This window comes from Coenobita brevimanus, chromosome 61 (assembly GCF_032717465.1).
Source record: "Coenobita brevimanus isolate Jiangsu-jjx chromosome 61, ASM3271746v2, whole genome shotgun sequence".
Taxonomy (NCBI): domain Eukaryota; kingdom Metazoa; phylum Arthropoda; class Malacostraca; order Decapoda; family Coenobitidae; genus Coenobita; species Coenobita brevimanus.
Genome location: NC_137014.1, coordinates 1,901,340 through 1,921,211, shown reverse-complemented (window position 1 = coordinate 1,921,211; position 19,872 = coordinate 1,901,340). Strand labels below are relative to the sequence as shown.

The window sequence follows — 19,872 nt, the reverse complement described above, 5'->3', positions numbered from 1 at the left end:
ACTGTGCTGTTACTCTGTTCTTGTTCTGCTGATGTTACCTTTTGTTCTGCATGTGTAAGTAGCCAGTTATGTTACCGTGTGCTGCTGTTCTGCCTAATCCGCTGTGCTGTGTTCTGTTCTGTGTTCTTCTGATCTGTGTGGCCTGTGAATGTGATACTGAGCTGTGTTACGCTGTGTTGTGTCGTAAGGCGGTGTTAGGTGCATGTGGTTGAGGTATGGGGCGTGGCAGTGAGGGTGGGAGGGAGGGGGACGGTGACGGAGGAAGGAGGGTAGACAGAGGGAGGGTGGTGGTGACGGAGACTGGGGGAAGGGGGAGTTGACGGTGACGAAGGAAAGAGGTGTTGACGGTGACGGAGGAAGGAGGTGTTGACGGTGACGGAGGAAGGAGGTGTTGACGGTGACGGAGGAAGGAGGTGTTGACGGTGACGGAGGAAGGAGGTGTTGACGGTGACGGAGGAAGGAGGTGTTGACGGTGACGGAGGAAGGTGTTGACGGTGACGGAGGAAGGAGGTGTTGACGGTGACGGAGGGAGGAGGTGTTGACGGTGACGGAGGAAGGAGGTGTTGACGGTGACGGAGGAAGGAGGTGTTGACGGTGACGGAGGGAGGGAGGTGGTGACGGAGGGAGGAGGGGGGGGGGTGACGGTGACGGAGGGAGAGAAGCGACAACAAAGCTGTATTTTGCTAATGATAGCGTCTTACCTCTCCCCTAACCTACACCACACCACTCACTGCCACCACTGTGTTAGTTTTCATCGCTTGTGCCTTGTATTTCTCCTCCCCACACACCTAACCAGCTCGTACCACTGCCTGACACTATTTTTTGCATCATCGTCCATGTCCTGTACGTAATAACCTTCTTCCAGTGTGTATGTGTGTGTGTGTGTGTGTGTGTGTGTGTGTGTGTGTGTGTGTGTGTGTGTGTGTGTGTATTTGAGGAAGGGAAAAAGCGTGGGAAGGAGAAGGGGGATCCATGGGTGTCGAATGGGACCTGTTTGCATTTACACACACACACACACACACACACACACACACACACACACACACACACACACACACACACACACACACACACACACACACACACACACACACACACACACACACACACACACACACACACACACACACACACACACACACACACACACACACACACACACACACACACACACACACACACACACACACACACACACACACACACACACACACACACACACACACACACACACACACACACACACACACACACACACACACACACACACACACACACACACACACACACACACACACACACACACACACACACACACACACACACACACACACACACACACACACACACACACACACACACACACACACACACACACACACACACACACACACACACACACACACACACACACACACACACACACACACACACACACACACACACACACACACACACACACACACACACACACACACACACACACACACACACACACACACACACACACACACACACACACACACACACACACACACACAGAATCGCCCTAAGGTGTTCCTGTTTGGGGTCTCCTTGTATGTCCTTCTGCCTGGTCATCCTACAGCTTGCACCTGCAATTGCATTCTCTCTCTCTCTCTCTCTCTCTCTCTCTCTTAGGTGCACACAGCGAGAGAGAGAGAGAGTCATGCGTGAAGATAGAGTGAAGATAGTGTGTTGTGAGTTTAGAAGATAGAGGAAGTGCAAGGAGTGCGAGGGAAGGGGATGAGTAATGAGAAATGAAAGCCAGCAGTGTGTGTGTGTGTGTGTGTGTGTGTGTGTGTGTGTGTGTGTGTGTGTGTGCGTGTGTTGTAGGTAAAGAAGATTGCGTGTGTGGAGAGTACAGAAAGTGGAATTTAAGGAAGGCGGGAAGGATTGTGTGTCTAAGAAAGATTGGTAATGCAGGAAGGGTGAATAAAAGATGAAATGAGAGAGAGAGAGAGAGAGCGAGAGATGAGTGATTGTTGTAAGCAAGATGGCGTGAGTGAGACGTAAGGAAAATGGAATGTGGCGAGAGTATAATGTGGGGAAAGAAGATGAAGTGAGTGTGATGGAGGAGGGATGAGTGAGGGGGTGAGAGGAAAGTGATGAGTAACGAGAGTAAAGACGAAGTGTGTGGTGTAGGAGATGGGGAAGTGAGAGGGAGAATGGGTGAGTAAGTTGTATGAGGAGAGATGAGTGGGGAAGTGAGTGAGAAGTGATGAATTTGTGGTGAGTAAGGATGAAGGAGAGTGAGTGATGGTGGAGGGATGAGTGAGGGGTGAGGAAGAAAGTGCTGAGTGTGTGTTGTGCTGACTCGTTGCTGACTCTGCACTCTGCCATGTTTTTGGGAGGCGACGCAGCATCTTCTCGCCTTACGTTGATGCTGATGTTAGTGGTGGTGGTGGTGGTGGTGATGTTGCGGTAGTGGGGTGGTAGTGGTTGTGGTGTGGCTGATAGTGATGATGTTTGCTAAGAGGTTGTTTGTTGATGGTAGTGGTGATGATGGTGGGAATAGCTATGCATGATTATTAAATGGTTAGAATAATAATAATAGTAATAATACTAATAATTGTAATAATAATAATAATAATAATAAAAATATCTACTGTTATTTATATATTTATTTACTACTACTGCAACTACTAATACTTCTACTACTAAAATCACTCAGTAGTAGTACGGTGGTGGTGGTAGTAGTAGTAGTAGTAGTAGTAGTAGTAGTAGTATTGTTGCTAGCTACAAATTGTGTTAGGTAGTTAAGCCTTGTGTAGGTGCCAGGTCCTTGCTGTAGTGGTTGTTGCTGAGTGAGTATCGTAGTGATGATGATGATGCTATATTTTGGTGGTGGTACTGGTTATTGGTGTGTGATGATGATGGTGTGATGATGATGATGATGATGATACATATTGGTGGTGGTAATGGTGATGCTGATGATGATGATTGTGGTAAAGTGAAGGTTATGAGAGTGTGTAGTGATACTTATATGTAGTTATGTCTATATGGGGTGTTTGTTTTGTCGTATTCTTCCATCCACTGAACATACACTGCATTCAGCACTCTCTCTCTCTCTCTCTCTCTCTCTCTCTCTCTCTCTCTCTCTCTCTCTCTCTCTCTTCTGTAACCTCCAAGACTTTCTCCCATTTCATCACTCCTTCCTTGTAAAGTTAGAAGATGTTTGTATGTATGAATGAGTTACGTATATTGAGATAGTATGAAAAAGTGCCTAGGATTGGAATATGATTTTATTTGGTCGTAGGCAAAATAAATTAAACATCTCCTGGTAATGACTTCCAGGTCTGTATTCTCGGCAAAGCTCCCTAACACCTCTTCCATAGCGATTTATTCTTATTTTATGTTACTTATGCTTAGTATGGTGATAGTGGAATGATTTAAATGAAACAGAAGAGGCGAGTGAGGAATAATAAAATAAATCGCTTAGGGAGAGGTGTTAGGGGAGCTTCCTTAACCGACGAGAATACGGACTCCAAAATCAAAACATGTTCCAGTCTGCAGTATGTCTGGCGTAAGAAGCTAAGCAGAATAAATCGCTTAGGAAGAGGTGTTAGGGAACTGTCTTAACCTGCCAGAATACGGGCCAATCAAAACATGTTACAATGTACTGTATGTCAGGTGTGAGGAGATAAACAAAATAAATCGCATAGGAAGAGGTGTTAGGGATCAAAATCTACCGTATGTCAGGTGTGAGGAGATAAGCAAATTAAATCGCATAGGAAGAGGTGTTAGGAATCAAATCTACCGTGTGTCAGGTGTGAGGAGATAAGCAAAATAAATCGCTTAGGAACGGGTGTTAGGGAACTTTATTAACCTACCAGAATAAGGGTCTTGTGTCAGGTGTGAGGTTAATAAAATCGCCCAAAATAAAACTGCAAATTAGATACTGTGATAGAGAATAATAAAGATTGGTAATTGAAGAAAAGGGGCAGGTAAGGCCTCTTGTGGTTTAGGACAGGTATGGGACGTGGTTGAACAGCTGCTTTAGGTAATTGATGCTGGGGGCCCGCCGGAGAGAGAGAGAGAGAGAGAGAGAGAGAGAGAGGGCGTGCGGACAGACAGAAGGACGGATGGTTGGACAGAGAGAGAGAGCGGGGGGAGGGGTACAGACAGACAGACGGATGGATAGATAGACAGAGAGAGAGAGAGAGAGAAAGCTGGGGAAGAGAGAGAGTGGGGGGGGGAGATGCTTTGTAACATGTAAAAAGACGAGTTGTATAAGAAACCCACTTCAGCTTGTACGTAATTAACTGTATTCAGAAATGTCCTTGAGAGAGAGAGGGAGAGAGAGAGAGAGAGAGAGAGAGAGAGGTGGCAGGGGCGTCAGTGTTAAATATATCCACTTAACCACTTCACCTCAATGACGTACTTAGTCTATTTTTGGTATTGAGAGGCTACTCGTAATGAAGGGGTTAATGGAGGTAGTGTTTAATGTCCTTACCTGTGTGTGACCTTCCCTGTACCAGCAGTGACAGGGACAAGTAGTATCCCAAAAGGTGTTACGACCCATAGCGAGGAGGCACCATGATGAAATTACCGGGTACCTTGGGTGAAGTTAACGGGTATGTTTTGTGAGAGAGAGAGAGGGAGAGAGAGAGAGAGAGAGAGAGTAATCCGGACAAGGACATTTTATAAGAAGGGAAGCAACATTTAGTCCACCACAAAAATAAAAATAAAAATTAGTCTTTATTTATTTTTATTTATTTTTTAAGGAACTGTCAACTGTCTCTGGTGGGTGCCATGAGAGAGAGAGAGAGAGAGAGGTGTGGCAGGGCGTCATGGTTATATATACACACCTGAAGGGGAAAGTGGTGGGTGGGTGCCAGGTGGAGGAGGGATCACACACACACACACACACACACACACACTTCTCTCTCTCTCTCTCTCTCTCTCTCTCTCTCTCTCTCTCTCCCCCTCCCCCCTCCTTCCTCCCAATTCTCACCCCACCCACCTCCATCCATCATTCTCACTCTCCCCCTCCATCTCTTCCTTCCTCTCTTTACCTCTGCCTCATCCTCTCTTCCGCCTTCTCTCCCTGTTTCTCTCTCTCTCTCTCCATTGCTCTCTTCTTTTTCATTCACATTTCTCTCTCTCTCCTTTCTTTACTCGTTTCTTTCATCCTTCGCACCATCTTTCTTTTCTCTCCATACTTCCTCTCTTCTCTCTCTATTCCCTTTCCCTCTTCTGTTCCTCCTTCCTCTGTTCTTCCCTCAGGTCTCTACTCCTTCCTCCTTCCTGTCCCCTTCCTCCTCCTTCCTTCCTTCCCTTCCCTTCCCCTCCTTCCTTCCTTCCCTTCCCTTCCCCTCCTTCCTTCCTTCCCTTCCCTTCCCCACCTTCCTTCCTTCCCTTCCCTTCCCCTCCTTCCTTCCTTCCCTTCCCTTCCCCTCCTTCCTTCCTTCCCTTCCCTTCCCCTCCTTCCTTCATTCCCTTCACCTCATCCCTCCCCTTTACTTTCCTCCCATCCCTCCCTTCCACTCATTCTGTACCCCACCCTTTACCCCTCCCTCTTTCCTTCCTCTCATTCTTTCTTCCTTTTCCTCTCCTCCTCCCCTCTGTCACTCCTTTTCCCTTGCCCCTCCTTCCTCCCTTCCTTTACCCTTTCACTTTTCCCCTTCCCTTTGTTACACTCCTCTTTCCCTCCTCTCATGCTTCACCCCTCCTTTCTTTCCTTCGTTCCTTCTCCAGTCTTCCCTTCATTCTCAAGTTTCATTCTTCCATATCTTCTCTTCTCTATCACCATTGTCTGTAACTCTCTTTCTCCCTTCTCCTTTCTCGTGCCCTGCCCCGCCACTCGTTTCATATTCCTAGTTTCACCACACCACACCACACCAGACAATGCCATCCCATCCCATCCCATCCCGCCTTGCCCGTTACTTGTTCCGTTTCGTGTTCCCCATCCCGTTGTTCCGTTCCATGTTTCCTATCCCGTTGTTCCGTTTCGTGTTCCCCATCCCGTTCCGTTCCGAGTATCCCATCCTGTTGCTTCATTCCGTTTCGTTTATCCTTCATCGCCTTGTCAAATCCTTCCCCCCATTTTTCCTCCTCAGTTCAGTCCATTCCATCCAGCTTTGTTCTTGTCATGTATGCCCTTCCCTTCCCTTCCCTTCCCTTCCCTTCCCTTCCCTTCCCTTCCCTTCCCTACCCTGCCCCGCGTTTGCCGGTCTCGTTCTGTCTTTTTCTGTCATAAATTAACAAACTTCCTGTCAACTTCCTTTCGTAGCCAGTCTTTGTTTGTTTAAGAAGGATAAGAAACAGACCATACTTAACACGGATTGATTTTGTGTGTGTGTGTTTGTGTGTGAGGGAGAGAGAGAGAGAGAGAGAGAGAGAAATATAAGAAGAGAGGATAACTGCAGTAGGCCGGTGCGTGTTCTAGTTGAAGTAATGCCCCAGTGCCGTCAGGTGAAAAGAAACCGACTCTAGCAACCAAGGAGATTCATTCCTCCTTTATAACACACACACACACACACACACACACACACACACACACACACACACACACACACACACACACACACACACACACACACACACACACACACCATCTCCCTCATCCTTCTCCACGCGCCTTTAGCCCCTCTACACATCATTCCCTTACGCTTCCATATTATTCTGCTTTTCTTCCAAATGAAATCGGTCTTGCTGGGGTGTTGCGGGCGGTGTCTTCGGGCCCTGGGCAGGCGGGTCTGGGGTTGGCTTTGTTCAGTGTGTCGTCGACTGTTTGGTAGACAAAGGGCCAAACCGTCTGATGTTGACCCCACGAGCGAGGTCGAACTCCAGAAGGTCGAGCCCTATGCTAAGGTCATATCCACGGACATCAACCCGGTACCCGAGGTTGTAACTGGACTCACTGCGCACTCCGGACCCATTGCTAAAGCCCACTGCCCTGAAGAGGTGGGTGTGGAGAGTGATAAGAAGGTGGATATGGACAGCGTTAAGAGGGAGGGTGCGGGTGCGGGTGTGGGTGCGAGTGTGGGTGTGGGTGCGAGTGTGGGTGCGGGTGCGGGTGTGGGTGTGGGTGCGGGTGCGGGTGCGCCTGCCATTGAAGTCATGCAGGCGTATGGTATGTGGGGGCCGCCACCACCTCGGCAACCCCGACAACCCGCCAAAATCGACCCGACCCACCCACCCCTATGGTCATCCAAGAACACCTCCACCTCCACCTCCACATCTGGGACTTGTTCCTCTGCCTCCTCCACGTCCAAGCCCCTCTCCTTCACCGGTCACAGAGTTCCCTCCACCTCCAAAGGCTATACTCCTGTGCAGTACCTGTCAGCAGAGGAGCTCTTCCCTTTGACTGAGAAGCTGACGGGGAAACACAGGTGCAGCAAAAAAAGGGAGACGAGGGGACAAGACCGTAAGGAAAAGCCGAGGAATAAAGAAGTCACGCCTGAATTGATCCCCACTTGGGTACCTGACATGCCCGAAGGGGTAGTAAGAAGGAAAGTAAGGAACGGACAAGAGGAAGGGCAACAAGAGCTGGATCCAAGCAACCCTTCGAACCAGAACGTTCCTCGGGGTAAAAGCACCAAACCTGTGTGGAGGGAATGGGGAGAAAAATATGTTGAAACAGTTGATGGAGTGCTGGAAAGGGTAAGTCGGGTGAGCAAAGCTGGGGAGAAAGTGGAAGACGTGAGGCAAATATGCGGGGTGTTCCTGGAGAGTGTCGGTTGGTCTGTTGGAGATGGGTTGGCAGGATTTGGGGGAAGACTGGTGGGTGCTGGGGAAGAGCTGGGGAGGATGCTGGGAAACGAGCGTGAGGTGGGTAATGTGGGGAGAATTAGCGTGACACGTGGAGGGAAAAAGGTGGTGTGAGTGGGAAGGAAGGTGAGAAACGAAACTGCTTCATCTCACCCTTCCCTACACCTCCTCCAATCTCATCCTCTCTCTCCATCTGCGGCAAAGCGAGAGAGAGAGTGAGAGATCTTTGATGAGGTCGCTCTGACTGCTCTTTACTTCTGATTTTTTTTTCTTCATTCTCTTGCTCGATATTATAATTATACTACTCTTATTATCCTATATTTTCACGATTATTATAACTACGGTTCGTTTACCTTAACTTGGCCCAGATTTTCGTCCCTGTAGAGCTCATTTCACGTAGCTCAATGGTGGAATGAGGCAGCTTTCCATAGCACTTCTTCATGACTAGCATCACATCCCGCTGCTAATCTACTGCTACAACTCGCATTCAAGATAGAGTGATGGCAATTTCAGGCCAAACAAGTGTTAAAAAAATATCTAAAAGTCACATGGCCAGCCCGTATCGTAGGCTATATCCACCCACATATCAACCTGTTATTTTCCTATCATCTCTATTGATCCTTCTTTAATGTTATGCTTCCGTCTCTGGGCATAGGCTTAATAACCCGTTCCCTCAGGCCTAGCAGTTCTTCCCCCGTGCAACACATCGTCTCATGCCCTACCCTACCCTATCCTTCCCTTCCCTTCCCTTCCCTTCCCTTCCCTTCCCTTCCCTACCCTACCCTATCCTTCCCTTCCCTACTCTGTCGTATCCTGCCTTATCCTTTCCCGTCCTACCCCGCCTTTGTGCACTTTGTCATCCACCCTCACCCGCCCCGCCCCGCCCCGCCCCACCTGTTTGGCTAGCGGGGTGGGGCTGGGTGGGGTGGGGTGGGTGGATGTTTAGGACACACTAGCCTACATCATCATCATCACCATCATCATCATCAACATTCTCTGTCTGTCTGTCTCTCTCTCTAACACACACACACACACACACACACACACACACACACACACACACACACACACACAGGAGGAAATTTTGACGTCTGTTGCTACCACATTATTTTGCTGATGACTTTCCCTCCATTCCTAGTATTTCTTTATATGTAGCCTGAAATAAATAAAGGATTCTAAACACTTTCACCCCGAGGATCTCTTCTAAGTGGAATGGGGTTTTACGAAGCTGGTTTCCAAGACTTTCCTTCTCTCGCTTTCTCAGTTTGTTTATAAAATAGAGCAGGAAGTCTCTTTGCACCCAGTACTTCACACTTCACTCTTGTTGTTGCCAGATAAATAGTACGGTAGTAGTAATAGTAGTAGTAGTAGTAGTAGTAATAATAATAATAATAATAATAATAATAATAATTGATCATAGGTGTAATGGAGATATTGTAAAGATTCCCTGACCTGCTTTCTTTGTTGAGTTGGAAGAAGCAGGAGTTTGGTACGGCGCTTGAGTTGGCACTTCCTGGCTGCAGCTTCGCGCCAAAAAGTCACTTATAAACTGGTGATAAGCAGGGCGTGGCACTTCCCCCCCTCCCCTCGAGACACACACACACACACACACACACACACACACACACACACACACACACACACACACACACACACACACACACAAACCTGATCTACCTACCCTGACCTAACCTAACCCTACCCTACCCTACCCTACCCTACCCTACCCTACCCTACCCTACCCAACCCAACTTTACCCTACCCAACCTTACTCTACCCTACCCTACCCTACCCTACCCTACCCAACCTTACTCTACCCTACCCAACCTTACCCTACCCTACCCTACCCTACCCTACCCTACCCTACCCTACCCAACCTTACCCTACCCTACCCTACCCTACCCTACCCTACCCTACCCTACCCTACCCTACCCTACCCCACCCCACCCCATCCCACCCCACCCTTCTTGACAGCCTGCCTCCAATCCCCCACTGATGACCAGAAGATAAAGTGGGCGTGGCACATTCTCTCTCTCTCTCTCTCTCTCTCTCTCTCTCTCTCTCTCTCATTAATGTGCTGAACTGCTCACCTAACCCTTGAACTTCAGATTTTACTTAGGCAGATGTGTTGTAAGTGCCTCTGGAGATTCCTAACACCCCTTTCTTAGCGATTCATTCTTCGGTAATTCTTAAAATCCTCCCTCCAGACTCTGTGAATATTAAAGCCGTATACGTCATAAAGATAATAATGTAACACGAAAATAAATAGCTTAATGATAGATGCTACACAACTTCCTGTACCATCTAGGTCTTCATTAAGTCGGTTAAGAAAGCTCCCTAACACATTTTCCTTAGCGATTTATTTAGTTTATTACATCTTACTGCCATATTGTGTTGTTATAAATTCTTCTAACAAATCGTACTTTGCATAAATAACACACAAATGATGTAAACACCTTTTCCAAAGCGATTTATTTAGTTTATTACTCTTAACTGTCGTGTTCTGTGTTATATAAATCTTTCTAGCATTACCGTACTCTGCATAAATAACACACAAAATGATATTAACCAACCATATCCCCAAATAAATCGCTAAGGAAGAGGTGCTGGGGAGATACGAGCCCTAGAATAGCTCCAAGGAACCCACCTTTGCCGAATGGATTTAGACTCACGACTGACTATCCTTGTCCTATTCCCAGCCTAGTCATTTTAGTTCATATAATGCCAAGGGATTCTATAAAGCTTAGAGGCAGAGGTGCAGGGTGAAGCTTAGAGGTAGAGCTACAGGGCTAAGCTTAGAGACAGAGCTACAGGGTTAAGCTTAGAGGCAGAGCTGCAGGGTTAAGCTTAGAGACAGAGCTACAGGATTGAGCTTAGAGGCAGAGCTGCAGGGTTAAGCTTAGAGGCAGAGCTGCAGGGTTAAGCTTAGAGACAGAGCTACAGGATTGAGCTTAGAGGCAGAGCTGCAGGGTTAAACTTAGAGGCAGAGCTAAAGGGTTAAGCTCAGAGGGAAAGCTAGTGTTAATCTCTCTCATCCGTGTTTACAAGAACTCTTTGGCACAAGTTTGAGTGTTTTATTTTTAGTGGTGTGAGGACGGTACCTTCCCTTTTATTATTATTATTATTATTATTGTGCCAGAGCCGTATTATAAATGATATTGTACTCTTCCTACTAACCTTTTCCAACTTTCTTTCCATAGCACTTCTGATTAGTATTATATTTTAGTATTTATCTCTCTTAACAGTTTGGAATTCAAGATGGAGACGTAGCAATTTTGGGCCAAGTTAAAGTAAATAGGGTATAGGATTCATTCAGTAAAAAATAGATAGATAGGTAGGCTAAGTAGATAAATAATGTCTGGCGTTTCTTGTAGTAATATAACAGACTTTCTCCCACCATGAGAGGTAATTTTGATATTGTTAACATATCTTGATCCTGTGACTTTGTGTTAGGTAAATAAAATGGTCTTGCTTAACAAATAAAAATCCCAGAGCTGCGCCGAGCATGAGGGGGTATAGGCGAGATCATGTGTTTGGCGCGCGGTAATGAGTTGTTATTATTAGGTGTGTGTGTGTGTGTGTGTGTGTGTGTGTGTGTGTGTGTGTGTGTGTGTGTGTGTAGACGACTTTATTGATCAGTGTATGCTTTCCTCAGTGTCAGTCGTCTTTGCGCCAGTGAGTAGATAGACTGATATAGTAGACAGGTAGGTAGATAGATAGATAGATGGATAGATATAGACTAGTATTGGCTTCTTTAGTATTACGTTTGATTTTGGCGTTGGTGGAGACGTATTAAAGAACCCATGTGAGTATATACGGGTTTGTTTGGGGAGATCTCAGTGGGTTTTGACGTTGGTGCAAGAGTGGCGGGAAAAAAGAAATGATCTCAATATAGCAGTTCGTTTATTACCTGATATATTTTACGTTCCTGAGAGCGACTTGGAGGCTTTTTGTCTGTGGCCACCCTTTGCGGGATTAGGGTGTCGGGCTATAGATAGATAGATAGATAGAGATTACGTGCTGATGAGAAATTCCATCCCTTGCTACCTTTGTGAATATTTTTTTTAGTTTGTTAGCGAATGTAGTTACGAGAGAGAGAGAGAGAGAGAGAGAGAGAGAGAGAGAGAGAGAGAGAGAGAGAGAGAGAGAGAGAGAGAGAGCATAGGTAATAAATTGCCCAATGAATGAAAGGGAGGGGGTGTGGGTGGGGAGGTGAGGGCTGTCTTCCTGAAGTTTGTGCCAGAACACCTTTGCCTGTGTGTGTGTGTGTGTGTGTGTGTGTGTGTGTGTGTGTGTGTGATATTTCAGGTTGGTTGGGTGGTCTTCTTGCTTATGAATATTCCTGATTGTTTTATTTCGGGCTGAGTACAAACCAAACACAAACTGGGCAGAGTACAAACAAACAAACTGGGCTGAGTACAAACAAACAAACTGGGCTGAGTACAAACAAACAAACTGGGCTGAGTACAAACCAAACACAAACTGGGCAGAGTACAAACCAAACACAAACTGGGCTGAGTACAAAACAACACAAACTGGGCAGAGTACAAACCAAACACAAACTGGGCTGAGTACAAACCAAACACAAACTGGGCTGAGTACAAAACAACACAAACTGGGCAGAGTACAAACACAAACACATACTGGGCTGAGTACAAAACAACACAAACTGGGCAGAGTACAAACACAAACACAAACTGGGCTGAGTACAAACCAAACACAAACTGGGCTGAGTACAAACCAAACACAAACTGGGCTGAGTACAAACCAAACACAAACTGGGCTGAGTACAAACCAAACACAAACTGGGCTGAGTACAAACACAAACATAATGTAGCTCTTAGTCTCGTCGGTCAAGGTCCCTAACACCTCTTCCTTAGCGATTTATTTTTGGGTATGGCTGACTAGTACCCTTTTGTACGTTATTTATGTAAAGTATGGCGATATTGGAAGGATGTAGCACAGAAGGACAGTAAGGAGTAATAAACAAAATAAATCGCTTAGGAAAAGGTGTTAGGGAGCTTCCTCAGTCGACGAGAACACAGGGACTGGTTGAACAGAAAAAGATGAAGGTGAACAGAGCCCTGGTTGAACACAGAGGCCGGGGTGAACACAGTCTTGGTTGAACACGCCTTGATGAACAGAATCTAGGGAGTGAACACATTCCTGGTGGAACAGAGATTGAGATGAACACGGGGTTGAACAGAGCTAGGGATGAACAGAAGGTTGAACACATATAACTGAGTACAGATAGGGTTGAACGGAGAGGTCGGAGTGATTAGAGATAGGACTGAATATTGAGATGAAGACACGGGCCGGATTGAACATAGAGACAGTCAACACAAGGGCAGCATTGAACCTACAGATGAACACAGCCCGAATTGAACCTATAGATGGTGAACACAGGCCGGATTGAACCTATAGAGGGTGAACGCTGAGGTGGTTAACAGTAAAGAGGCCTTGTGGGGTGGGTGGCAGTGTCCGCATTGATCCCTGCAGTGCCGCCTCTCTCCTGGCGCCGTCTGACCAAACCACCCCTATCCTGCCCCCTTTCCCCTCTCCTCCCCTCCTTCCCTCTCCTTCTTCCCCTCCCCCCCTCTTTCCCCCACCCTTCTTACCTCTTTCTCCCCCACCTCCCTGTTCCCCACCCTTCTCATCTCATTCCATCACCCTTCTCACCCCCTCCCCTCTCTTTTTTCCCCGTCATCCTCATCCCCTTCCCTCTCCTTTTTTCCCCGTCATTTCATTCTTCCCCATCTTTCCCTCACTCCTTAGCCATACCCCTTATTTTCTTCACCCCTTTTCCCTCACCCTCCATCTCCTCACTCTTCTTCCCCTCATCCTCCTTCCCTTCATTCCCCCTCACCTCCACTTCATTAACCCCTCCTCTCACTTACCCCCCTCTCCCTCTTCCCCACTTACTCCATCCCCCTCCTCCCTGACCCTCCCTTTCTCCTCCTGTATCACCTCCCCCTCCCCTACACATGGTCTCCCTCGCCTCTCCATTTAGCCCTTTCCTTATTTACCCCCTTCCTCTCTTACCCCCTCTCCACTAATGCCCCCCTGCTCCCATAGATACCCCTTCCTCCTCAGCCCCTACCCCTCTTACCCCCTCCCCTCTCCCATATCCCCTCCTTGTCCCACCCTGGCACCTCACATATATATACTATAATTTTAGCTGCAAGTATTATATGTCTCCGGGAACTATCATAATACTGTAATATCATGTATAGTATCATCTCTACCTGTAGTGTTTATCTGTTCTTACCTGTACTGTCATCTCATTAATAGATAGCATGGAGATAACCCCACATCACACCTGAAATATGCGCTTATCCACCTAACACACTACCTAATTAGTCAACGTAATTAACTTGTACCTAATTAGAGTGCACCTAATTGGTCTCCCATATACCGACATTAGCATTATACGTAATTAGCCTCATTGATCATCCTGGCACTTTGCTAATTGACGCTCATTAGTGGCGAGAATAACGTAGTCTGTGTAGAATTGCGATTAGGTCTTGCGATTAGGCCATATGGAGAGGATGGCGAGTGAGAGACTGACAAGGAGAGTATGTGAGTGGGGTGGAGGGGGGCAGAGCGAGGGGGAGGCCAAGGATGAGATGGAATGCTTGAGTGGAAAGGTATATGGGAGAGGGAGGTGTGAGCTGGGAGCAGGGCAGTGAAATGGCGTTGGACAGGGCGACATGGAGGCGATTTGTTTGTGGCCACCCCGTACGGGATTAAGGCGTCTGGCAATAGATAGATAGGTACATAGTTAGTCTTCATACTGTCTCAGAGCCACCCCGAATGCTGAAATATTCTTAACTAATTGGTAACACAAAACACTGGTCCAGGGTAGGGGATGTATTTCTCTCTCTCTCTCTCTCTCTCTCTCTCTATGTATTTATCTATCTATCTGTCTGTCTGTCTGTCTATCTATATAGCCAGAAGCTTTAATCCCGGAAGAGGTGGCCACAAACGAATTAACTCACCCTATCCCCCGCCTTAAAGCTGCCCTTTCTCCACACACACTCTCTCTCTCTCTCTCTCTCTCTCTCTCTCTCTCTCTCTCTCATTGGTCATATATATAATCTTCCCTAATCTTAAGTTCAGCATTTTTTTTTTTTACGTTTCCACACACCTGACAAACAAATCCACCTGTTATAGATTTTTATTGATTGGAGGACACCTGTAATCTGGTATATGGATTTTTTTTGTATTTTTGTTTTTCTATCATCTGTTCATTTCTTAAAAAAAAAAGGTCACAATCAAAACTGAATATTAAAGAGAAACTAATACAGAAATACAAAGCTTTCTGTAATAATAGTCACGTGTTTTTCCTTTAATCTGGTGAAGAACTTTGTAAATCTATCTGTCTATCTGTTTATTGCCAGACGCCTTAATCCCGCAGGGGGTGGCCACAAACAAATCGCCTCCATGTCGCCCTGTCCCCCGCCATTTCACTGTCCTCCTCCCAGTTCACATCCCCGTCTTTCATATACCCCTCCACTCCATCCCTCCATCTCATCCTCAGCCTCCCCTTCCCTCTCCCCTCCTCCAACTCACTCACATACACTCTCCTTGTTAGTCTTTCGCTCTCCATCCTCTCCACATGGCCAAACCACCTCGGTGTATTTCTCCTAACGCTTTCAGTCGCATCCACATCCACACCACAACGCTCCTTCACTTCCTCGTTTGTCAGTCTGTCTCTCCATGGAACTCCACACACTCAAATAACTCACTTTGTAAATAGGATGTAAAAATGTAAATAAATTGAGGTAGAATGTGGCTTTTGTAAACATCTCATCCAAGGGGAGGGATGCAACGCCCCACCTCTTGCTCTCTTTGTTGACTGTTCTAATTATACCTGAGAGAGAGAGAGAGAGAGAGAGAGAGAGAGAGAGAGAGAGAGAGAGATTTTAGTATCCTGTTGGTATTAGTAGTAGTTTTAGTAGTAAGACGTGAAGAAGAGATTGTGTTAAAGATTTTATTTTTTAATTCCAGGTTCCGTAACGCTGGCCATCAGAACGGACCCCTGAGTGGTAAGTTTATGCTCTTAATACCAGATTAATGCCAGATTCACTTCGCATAATACCAGACCACATCTAATACCAGTCCTCACCCCTTAATACCAGCCCTCACCTCATAATATACCAGCCCTCACCTCATAATACCAGCCCTCACCTCTTCATACCAGGCCTCACCTCTTCATACCAGCCATCCCCTTTTAATACCAGCCCTCACCTCTTAATACCAGCCCTCACCTCTCGTAGCACCTGCCCTCACCTCTTTTTACCAGCCCTCACCTCTTCATACCAGCCCCCACCTCTTCATACCAGCCCTCACTCCTTCATACAGCCCTCACCTCTCATATAACACATCAACACATTACTTCCAACATATTTTACACCACACTTTACATGTTAGTTGTTAGAAGTGCAAGTAGAAAGTGTTAGCATGAAAGGAGAGAGAGAGAGAGAGAGAGAGAGAGAGAGAGAGAGAGAGAGAGAGAGAGAGAGAGAGAATCATGCTATTTCTTGCACAAACTTGAGTAACAGAAAGTGGAATAGAATAGTTTTTAACTGAAATATATAAAAGGTACACATGGTATCTCTTCATGACAGCTTTACTTAGACTGCACTTGGATTACGCTGTGCAGTTCTGAATGAGACTCACCTTTAACCTCTTAAGTGCGATTACGTAATTTAAGTTTATTGTTGCTACATCTAGGTAATTTTATTCAGTTTAGGAAATGTCTCGTATGGAGGGAGTTCATGGCAGCTATATCTGATCCCTACACATAATAATAATAATAATAATAATAATAATAATAATACCAGTAACAGTAATGGTAATAATAATAATAATAATAATAATAATACCAGTAACAGTAATGGTAATAATGATAATAATAATAATAATAATACCAGTAACAGTAATGGTAATAATAATAATAATAATAATAATAATAATAATAATAATAATAATGCTGAATGAATAAGCCTGTAACTGCGAATGATAAGATGGGGAAAAGATTGGATTGAAGCTATTAAATAAGCAGATTATCCCCAGAAGCCATCCAGTGACGGGCCGTGCGAGTCTGTGTGTGTGTGTGTGGGTGTGTGTGGGTGGGTTTGGGTGTAATTTATGTATGTGCAAGTATGTATGTATTTCTGCACCGCATTCCTGACACCTCGCTTCCAACACGTCATTTCCAACACACCTTTCTCACCTGCCCCTCACACCTGGCCCCTGACACCTCATTATTAACACCTTTTCCAACAGCCAACACTCCAGATAAATTCCTTTCCTTGGGGCTTAACCGAGGCACCTTCATCGTGATTGAGAGGATTTGCATAAGTAAGTGTGTAAGGGGATTAACTCTCTTTACAGTAGCTGGGAGGGAGAGAGAGAGAGAGAGAGAGAGAGACAGACAGACAGACAGACAGACAGACAGACAGACAGACACAGACAGAGAGGGAGTGAGAGAGAGAATTTGTGTGTGTTTGTGTGTGTGTGAGAGAGAGAGAGAGAGAGAGAGAGAGAGAGAGAGAGAGACAGACAGACAGACAGACAGACAGAGAATGTGGAGGTGTAAAGGTCATCCTACAGTGAGTCAGACTGCTAGACAGGCAGACAGACAGACAGACATAAGAAGCCACGCATACACACAAGCAGACCAGCACAGACAAATATATCCATCCATCCATCCATCGTACAGACAAACGCATCCAGACATCCAGACATCCATCCAGACACAGATAAAAGCATCGTCCGTCCATCCATTCAGATAGACAGAGAGAGAGAGGAAGACAGACAGAGATAGACAGACAGACAATAGAGGAGGCGGCCTGGGGGTTCTACTGGGTGGTGGTGGTGGAGGGCCTCTTCATCGATCCCTCCCTCCCTCCCTCCTTTTCTCTCCCTCTCGTTTTCCTTCCTTCCCTCCCTCCCTCCCTCCCTCCCTCCTTCTCCCTCCCTCCACTCTGTTAGTTTAGCCTACTCCACCCTAGCGGCGTCTAGTTTCTGCTGTCTAACTCCCTGTCTGTCTAATTTTGGTGTGGTGTGGTGTCTGGTGTGGTGTGGTGTCTGGTGTGGTGTGGTGTCTGGTGTGGTGTGGTGTGGTGTCTGGTGTCTGGTGTGGTGGGTCTGGTGTAGTGTGGTGTGGTGTGGTGGGTGTGGTGTGGTGTGTGGTGATGTCTAGTTTGCTGCCTCATTCACTCCTGTTTCTCATTCTGGTGTGGTGGTGGTGTGGTGTTGCCAGTGTGTAGTGATATGGTAGTCTGGTGCTTATTTTGTTGCCTCACTCCCCTGTCTGCCTCTTTCTGGTGTGGGGTGGTATAGTGGTGGGTTGGTACCTTAGTGTGGTGTGGTGTTGGTATGGTACCTTAGTGTGGTGTGGTGTGGTGTTGTGATCGCGTATTGTGGTGGTGATATGGTACCGTAGTGTGTTCTGGTGTTTGTGTGGTACCGTAGTGTGGTGTGGTGTTGATAATTGTGTTGTGGTGGTGGTGTGGTACCGTTGTGTGTTGTGGTGGTGTGGCGTTGTGATCGTGTTGTGGTGGTGGTGTGGTACCGTTGTGTGTTGTGGTGGTGATGTGGTGTTGATAGTGTTGTGCTGGTGGTGCTATGATAGTGTGCTGTGGTACTGTAGTGTGGTGTGGTAGTGGTGTAGTACTGAAGTGTGTTGTGGTGATGGTGTTGTACTGTAGTGTGGTGTGGTGGTGGTGGTGGTGGTAACGTCTAATCTTGGACTCTGCTGCCACACTTCCTTTTGCCCGTCTCATTCTGCTGTGGTGTTTTTTTCTAGACTTCTCCACTCTGACGATGTCCCTGGCTGGGTCTGCTTTAACACTCTGCGGAACTCTTCATCCTTCAGCAGCTTATATCCCGTAGCTCAGTGTCAAAACAAGACGGGATTTTGACTCAGCATCCATTTCCTGGCACTTCTTCGTGACTAGCATCATATGCTAGTGTTAATCTTTTGTCACAGGCCTCTAAAACAAGATGGGGTTGTGACAATTGTAGGCCAGATTAAAGTAGAGAGGCCGTGGTGTGTCTTGCCTCACTCACCCCGCATCATTTTGGTGTGTGATGGTGCGTTGGGGTATTTGTGAGGACATCTAGGGTCTTGATGTGGAATTAGTGTATGGCATTATGACTTGGTGGTATGGTGTGGTGTGAAGAAGTATGGTGTGGTGTTTGTTTAGGGAGGTATTAGTTGTTGGTTTGGTGTTGTGTGGTGGTGGTGGTGGTGGTGGTGTAGTATTATGGGGCTAAGGTGCAAGGTGTTCATGTGCCAGTGGTTTGATGTGGTAGTGTGGTGGTGCTAGTATGGTGTTGTAGTGGTAAGTGTGGTGGTGCTAGTATATGCATTAGTGGTTGTGGTGTAGTGTGGTGGTGGAGTCTTGTGGTAGTATGGTGATGGAGTCTCGAATGGTATGTGATACTATGTTGTGGCATGTGGTAGTAGTGTGGATTTGTGTGACATGGGGCAGGTAGTGTCAGGTGCTGGTGTGGTGTGGTGTGGTGTGAGGTAGTATTATGGTGTCAGATTGATGGTGGATGGTAGTGTGGTGGTGTGGTGGTGGTTTTATAAGGCTGTGATAAGTTGTAGTGGTGTGAGGTGTTATGTTGTGAGGTGCTGATGTCATGTAGTGTGTTGTAATGTTAGTCAAAATCCTGGTGCTTTAGCCGTTGTGGTCGTTCTTGGGGTGATGTTCAGGTAACGTGTGTGTGTGTGTGTGTGTGTGTGTGTGTGTGTGTGTGTGAGTATGCTGTTGTATTTTGTGATGAAATACACCACGTTCTTCAGGTAGCAGTGTGAAAGCAAAATATAGTTGAGAAATACAAAAGTTGCCACTGCAAAAATGTGGCCACTTGTTCTAAAAATTCTCAGGGCGACTTATTCTATTCTCTGAGATTATTATTATTATTATTATTGTTGTTGTTGTTGCTATTATTATTAGTTATTATTGTTATTGTTATTATTATTAGTTATTATTGTTATTATTGCCATTATTATTATTATTGTTATTGTTATTATTATTATTATTATTATTATTAGGCTGCCACCATACTATTCTGTCCAACTTAACAATGATGGTAGATTCTAAAAATCTGTCCCTAGTG

The 19,872-nt window shown here is 46.2% G+C and overlaps 1 protein-coding gene across 8 annotated transcripts in view; it reads left to right on the top strand.

Moving 5' to 3' along the window:
• The window catches only part of beta-Spec (spectrin beta chain), a 185,982-nt gene that overhangs the window by 62,196 nt on the left and 103,914 nt on the right, over positions 1–19,872 (top strand). For all 8 annotated transcript variants that reach the window (XR_013898048.1, XR_013898047.1, XM_080275473.1 and 5 more), the window contains exon 2: positions 15,745–15,782. The gene's annotated coding sequence lies outside the window, so the exon portion shown is untranslated. The remainder of the gene's footprint in view (positions 1–15,744; positions 15,783–19,872) is intronic.